The sequence below is a fragment of the Silene latifolia genome, chromosome Y (assembly GCF_048544455.1).
Source record: "Silene latifolia isolate original U9 population chromosome Y, ASM4854445v1, whole genome shotgun sequence".
Lineage (NCBI taxonomy): Eukaryota > Viridiplantae > Streptophyta > Magnoliopsida > Caryophyllales > Caryophyllaceae > Silene > Silene latifolia.
The window spans coordinates 451,867,756-451,874,134 of record NC_133538.1 but is presented as its reverse complement, the minus strand read 5'-3'; the positions used below and the strand labels follow the sequence as shown (position 1 = coordinate 451,874,134).

The 6,379-nt window shown below is 37.5% G+C and overlaps 1 non-coding gene across 1 annotated transcript; it reads left to right on the top strand.

Annotated features, from left to right (window-relative positions):
- The first annotated feature begins 824 nt into the window (after window positions 1-824).
- LOC141635389 (small nucleolar RNA R71) lies at window positions 825-931 on the top strand. Its single transcript, XR_012540082.1, has one exon. It is a non-coding gene; the product is annotated as a small nucleolar RNA R71 (small nucleolar RNA).
- Window positions 932-6,379: the final 5,448 nt, after the last annotated feature.

Here is a 6,379-nt window from a genome sequence, read left to right as displayed (position 1 = left end):
GAAACCCTTGAACATATCCTTGCCCAAATCCTTGGTTTGCTTGGTTCACTTGATTCCCTTGGTAAAACCCTTGGTTGCTTTGATTTCCACCAAAATCTTGGTATCCTTGTGGTTGATTCCCATAATTTTGGTTTTGATTGTTGTTTGGCCATTGGTTTTGATTCCCAGGATTAGTTCTTGGGTTGGGGAATATTCCCCTTTGTTGAGCAAAACCGGGTGGATTGTTTGGGGCTTGTGGTTGAAGGTGTTGTGGGTTTTGAACATTGGTACTTTTGTAACTAAAGTTGGGGTGGTTCCTTAAACCGGGGTGGTAGAAATTGGTATTTGGATTGTAGACGTTCGGGTTGTTGAAAGGTGGTCTTGTGGGTCTTGAATTGTTGTTAAAGCTTTGAAAAGCGTTAACCTCTTGAACATTTTCATCGTAGACACCATTGTAATTGTTGGCAAACAAGTCATATGTCTGACCACTCCCTCCACAAAGCTCACAACTTGAAACTTGAGCCACTTCCTCCATGGGTGGCCCATGTGAGGTCGCGGCTTGGTGCACTTGATTTATTTGAAACTTCTCAAATTGTTTTGTGAGTAAGTCGAGCTTGGCATTTGTCTCGGAGTTGGAGGAGTTTTCCTTGGGAAACTTCCCATTCCTTCTTAGCATGTTTCCTGTAGAACCATAGTTTGCTTCCGAATCTACCATTTTCTTGATCAATGCCGTGCCTTCTTCATCATTCAAGTGATCAAATCCTCCCCCCGCGGAGGCATTTACCATCTCCTTAGTCCTCGGTAGCAAAGTTTGGAAGAATGTTTGAGTGATGTACCATTCCGGTATTCCATGGTGGGGGCAACTTGCTATCAAGTCTTGATAACGATCCCAAGCTTCACCCAAAGACTCCCCGTCCTCTTGTTGAAATGTATGAATCTCATTACGGAGCATCGCGGTCTTTGATGAAGGGTAATATTTGGCCATGAATGCTTTAGCCAAGGCATCCCATGTAGTGAAGGTATACGGTGGGTGAATGTTCAACCATCGGTCCGCCTTGCCCGTCAATGAAAACGGAAACAACATCATTCTCAAGGTGTCCTCGGACACCCCATTCTTTTTCATCATTGAAACTTTCCACTTAAACTTCTGGAGGTGAGCATGGGAATCCTCTTCAATATGCCCCCCGAACAAATCCTTCTTAATCAACCCGACTTGGGCGGGATGCATTTCAAAGTTATTTGGGGCCAAGGTGCCAAAATTGATAGGGTTACATGAATCATTATGGTTAGGCCGGTTATGATCTCTAAGAGCCATTTGTGGTGGTGGATTTTGCATATGAGGGGGTGGTGATTGAGGTGGGGTATTTGGAATAGGGAAGTTATGAAAGGGGTTTTCTAGTAGAGTCTCAATTGTGAGGTTTGGTTGAAGTGTGGTGGTGGTATCAATATTTTGTGGGATGTGTGAATTTGGTTGGTCAAAGTTTTCTTGAGGGGAATTGTTCCTAACTCTCTCAAGGGTCCTTATCCTCAAGGTTCTAAAAAGCCTCTCGGGGTCGGAATCGAAGAGAAGAGCTTGGTGGTTCCTTCTAGGCATGAACTCAACAAACCGTTAGTCTCCTAGTGTTTTTACACACTAGGGGAAGGCAAGAAATCACACACTCTACAAAGAACACACAACTACTAAAACAAACTAACAATTGAGAGTAAACTAAAGCACAAACTCTAAGAAAAACTATGTATAACCTAACGCCATCCCCGGAAACGACGCCATTTGATGTGTAAGTTTTAACGGTAGGGTCAAGTCGCTTACCACCAACAAAATTTAACCCAATTTAAGCCTAAATCGGGGTCGAACCACGAGGATGGAGTGGATTTCTACTTAGTCTAAATAAGAGTCTAGTCTAGTCAAAATGAAGAAAAAGGGTTTGATTTAAACTACTTAATGCAACTAAACAAACTAATGAGAAGAAATATGTGTTCAAATGATTAAAGGCTAGGGTTTTCGGGGTCATCTAAATGAACTATGGGCAAGCAAGTCGATTTAAATAGTCTATGATGAAGGGTTGTCCTAGGATGGGAATCAATCTCTCGATTATCCTAAAGGTGATTACCAACTCTCGTTGAGCAACTACCCTTCCTAAAGCATGCACCAAGACCACCAAAACTCTCATTTAATGGAGGAATTAAGCAATTAAGACAAAAGGCACAAGTTCTCACTTACACAATTTATCAAACACCTTGTATGCAATACTAAGAAAGACAAATTCTACTCCATAGACTCAAAACAATCAACCTATCATGCCCAATAATCCGATTTAGACTCCCCCCAAACCCTAGAAGGGTAACTACTCACTCATGTTTAGGTTGTTCAAGCAAGTAAATGGAGAAAACCAAACAACAACAAGAGAAGACATGATAATGATTCTAGGAATTATAAAAGACAAAACAAAATGTAAACAATTGATTAACAAAGTAAATAAGAGAAGGGATATACACCAAAAGTAAAGATGATTGCTTTGATTGAATAAATGAAGGAAATCCTCCACAATCTCCCAATACAATCCTCAAAAACCAAGTGTAAACATTTGATTCTCACTAATACTAACTAATTTCACTAAGTAATTAATAATTATTATGGAAAGATTAAAGCTTGATTAAGGAAATATTACAATAATTAGGGAAAGTTTTCAGATCTAGGGTTATATGTACAAAAGATTAAGGGAGGGGGTATTTATAGTCTTGCATAAGATTAAGAAGAAAAGAGGAGAAAAGCCCAAATCCGTCAGCTGCTGCGTCCTGCCGGTGAACCGGCTGCCGGTTCACCTACCGGCAGAGCGGTCAAAATGAACTTCAAGTTTGGATTTTAGCTGGCAAGTGTGTTCTGCAGGTGGACCGGCTGCCGGCCTGCCGGTAGAACACTATCTTCAGAATCTTCAAATCCTCGTAATCTTTGCGCTCTCGGTGGGTGGGCTACGGTGCTCCTACCGTAGCGAGGCCAAACTTCTTTTTCTCCTTCAATTCTAATTTATTCTAGCTCTTTGTGTTCTACCGGTAGGCTGCATTGCCTGCACGCCGTAACACAACATTCAGGTTTATTTCTTTCTTCTCTTTGGCAAAGTGGGGGATGTGTTCTGCCGGTGGCCAGACCGGCTGCCGGTCTGCCGGCAGAACACAACTTTCAGCAATTTTCGCCTCTTCTTCATGTAAAGGCATTGGAATGCCTTCCTTGCCCTAATTCCTCCATACTTGACTCGATTCCTGCAAGAGGATACACCTAATCACAGATACGGGGATTGGGCAAAAAATTCAAGGAAAGGCATATAAAACCGACTCGATATGAGTCGGAATGCGTAAAAGAAAAGGGGAAATTAGGTGCAAATAAATCATATATCACTTATTTAATTGAATGTCAAAATTTAACAATGGCTTTATTACCTGCAAAATTGTTGTTATGTTCATGTTTTGACAACGGTATGTAACCGTTATCTATTTTTATTGATGAAAATTTGACAACGGTTCTGCTTAAATAAACCGTTGTAAAAGTTTTGAACTCGACAACGATTATCGTTCGTTATCTTATATTTTTGGCGGTTTGAATGGGAGGGAAAATATGTCAACGGTTATTTATCTAAATAAAACCGTTGTCAAATAATTGTTTGCAACGGGTTGTTTTTAGCCGTTATCGTTTTTAATTTTTTTTTTAAATGACTTTAGCTTGTTCTAGCAGCTGCTGAAATGCTATTTTTTCAGCAGCGTTTGTAGCAGCTGCTGAAATGCTATTTTTTCAGCTGCTGCTGAAAAATAGCATTCCAGTAGCTGTGCAGTGCAAAAATTCAATCCTGTATCAAAATATTACACCCCACGATCAATTAAACCCAGTTTAAAAACAGTACAAACAAGATGATCAACAACCAAAACACAACTTCCTCAGAAAAACAAAAGAAGCCAATACACAATGGCTCTATATATACACACTCGTACATAAAGAATGAGAAAACTATTGAGACTCCGCTAATGAAACAACATAACTGGCCCCATATTTATCATCTGGTTGATGTCCTCTGGCAAATATTCTGGGGCTTTGTTGAGTATTAGTGGAAACTACAATTCAAAATATACATAATCAAAATAGATATAATACATGGAAGTATACAGAATTGAAGTCGATTTACGTCTGAAATAGTATTAGGATACTCATCATGATTTTCGGTATAGAGCAAGTCGTAGATTGGCCCTTCATTATCACCCTGAAGCGCAGGTGGAATGACCTCTTTCTCCCATGACATAGGCACGGTGGCAAGAATGTGATGCTTCATGTAATGTTTCAGTAGATGATGATCAAGATGGGTGGCAACCCATAGACAAGGACCTTGTTGTTTATCATCCGAATACAAGTCCTCTTTCCCCGCATCTTCCCCCGCAAATCTAGACCCTAATTTTCTTGCCTGACGAAAACTATCATGGCAGTTGGCTTCGTCAAACACGATAAAAGCGAAGCCTACAAAACCTTGCTTGTTTGTAGACACAGGGTACACTTTTTTAACCGCGGTGAAACCGGAGTCATGAAGCATTTGCGTCAACCACCCAAAATTTGGGTTTAAACCCTTCCCATTCACACCATAATGAACTGGGAGATTATGGAGAATGCAAGTAAAAGGCTGTGCGTAACGAGAATGTGATTGTAGCTCAGATACACCAGTCATATTTTTTTTAGAGAGAAATTTAGAAAGAAATTAAAGAGTAAATGTTTGATAATTTAGAATTTGACCTAAAACATTATGAAGACATATTTATGGAATTATTTTGGTCAAATTGAATATTTTTGGTCAAATTAAAATTCTGATAAAGTTTTAAATGCAGTAGTCAAACTGAAAAATCTAATCAAATACTGACAATGGTTGAATTGAAAAACCGTTATTTCATAATAGAAAATAATAACAGTTAAAAAAAATCCGTAGCTATAACATAACAACAGGTAACAAAAACCGTTGCTGGTGTTAATTTAGTAACGGTTTTCGAAATGCCGATATCTTAAACTGGTAACGGTTTTCTAACAACCTTTGATAAGAGTGATTCTATAACGAGTTTTTGGAAACCGTTCAACGTTTTTGACAACGGTTTGTTAAGCAGCCGTTGTCAAATTATAATAACAACGGTTTTCGAGGAAAACCGTTATTCCTATTAGCGCGGTCTAGGTTTCCGCCAATATTTGGAAAACGGTAATCTAAGTGTCGTTATTAAATGCATTAAACCGTTGTGATATGCTCCTTATTGATTGCAAGATTTGGCGTAGTGTAAAATTTCATGTTTGGTTGTAAGTAATTAGTTTTTGAATTTTGATGTAATATGGATTGACCTATTATATTAGGTTAAAAGGTTATGAGATGCCATTTCCATGACTTAAACATAATTAAGAGTGGCAATGACAGAAAAAGTAACAAAAGAGTGGCAATTTTAGAAAAGAAATGTTTTTAGAGTGTCATTAGGTGGCTTAAACTCGTGATTTGTACCAACAATTTTCTAGCGTTCTTATTAAAATTAGATTTTCAAGCTATCTCATTGATATTTTAATTTTAAGTAATATTAGAAATCCAATCTTATAAACAGCTGAAAAAGCCTAGATGACAACCAATATATATTTGAAATTGGAAGTCGGGACACATCAACGACATATTATTAGAATTAATTTTATCATATTGAAATTTATTTAAAAAAATTAAAATAAAAAATTATATATTAAAGACAGCGCTCTGAATTTTTTTGTGTCTGAAAAAAAAAATCATATCAAAGTGGTTTTGAGCTTTTATCTATCACCAGTTGTTATATAGGAAATTTAATTAATTTATTAAAATAAATAAATGCAAACTTTAAACCCATTTGTGTACTTATATATAATGTCATATGGTTATGCTAGCAGCTTCATTAGAGCATGTCCAATGGATTTGTTTGGGGACTTGCTTGCAATTTTAGAAAATTGCAAGCTAGTAGCCCAACCATTGGAGGCTTCCATGTAGATTATATTAGTTTGGGCTAGTAGCTTCATTAGAGCATCTTCAATGGTAAGCTAGTTGGTACTAGCTTACCTTTGCCACATCAAATTTTTGAGCTACAATAATTTTAAGCTACAAGTTGCTCCAATGATTTAGCCAACTTACTAATAGCTTGATTGGACCCACTTAACACACTTTTCTATTTATTTATTTAATTTCCAAATTTTCAACATAAAATTTAAATTTAATTAATATGGCCATTATTTTCTTATTGGGTACATATCTCTAGTGGGTCCAGTTAAGCAAGTAGCTCCATGGAGCTACTAGCTCAAAATATTTTGAGCAAAGCTAGTCTACTTGGACTATTCCAATGGTTAAATTACTAGCTTACAATTTTATAAAATTGCAAG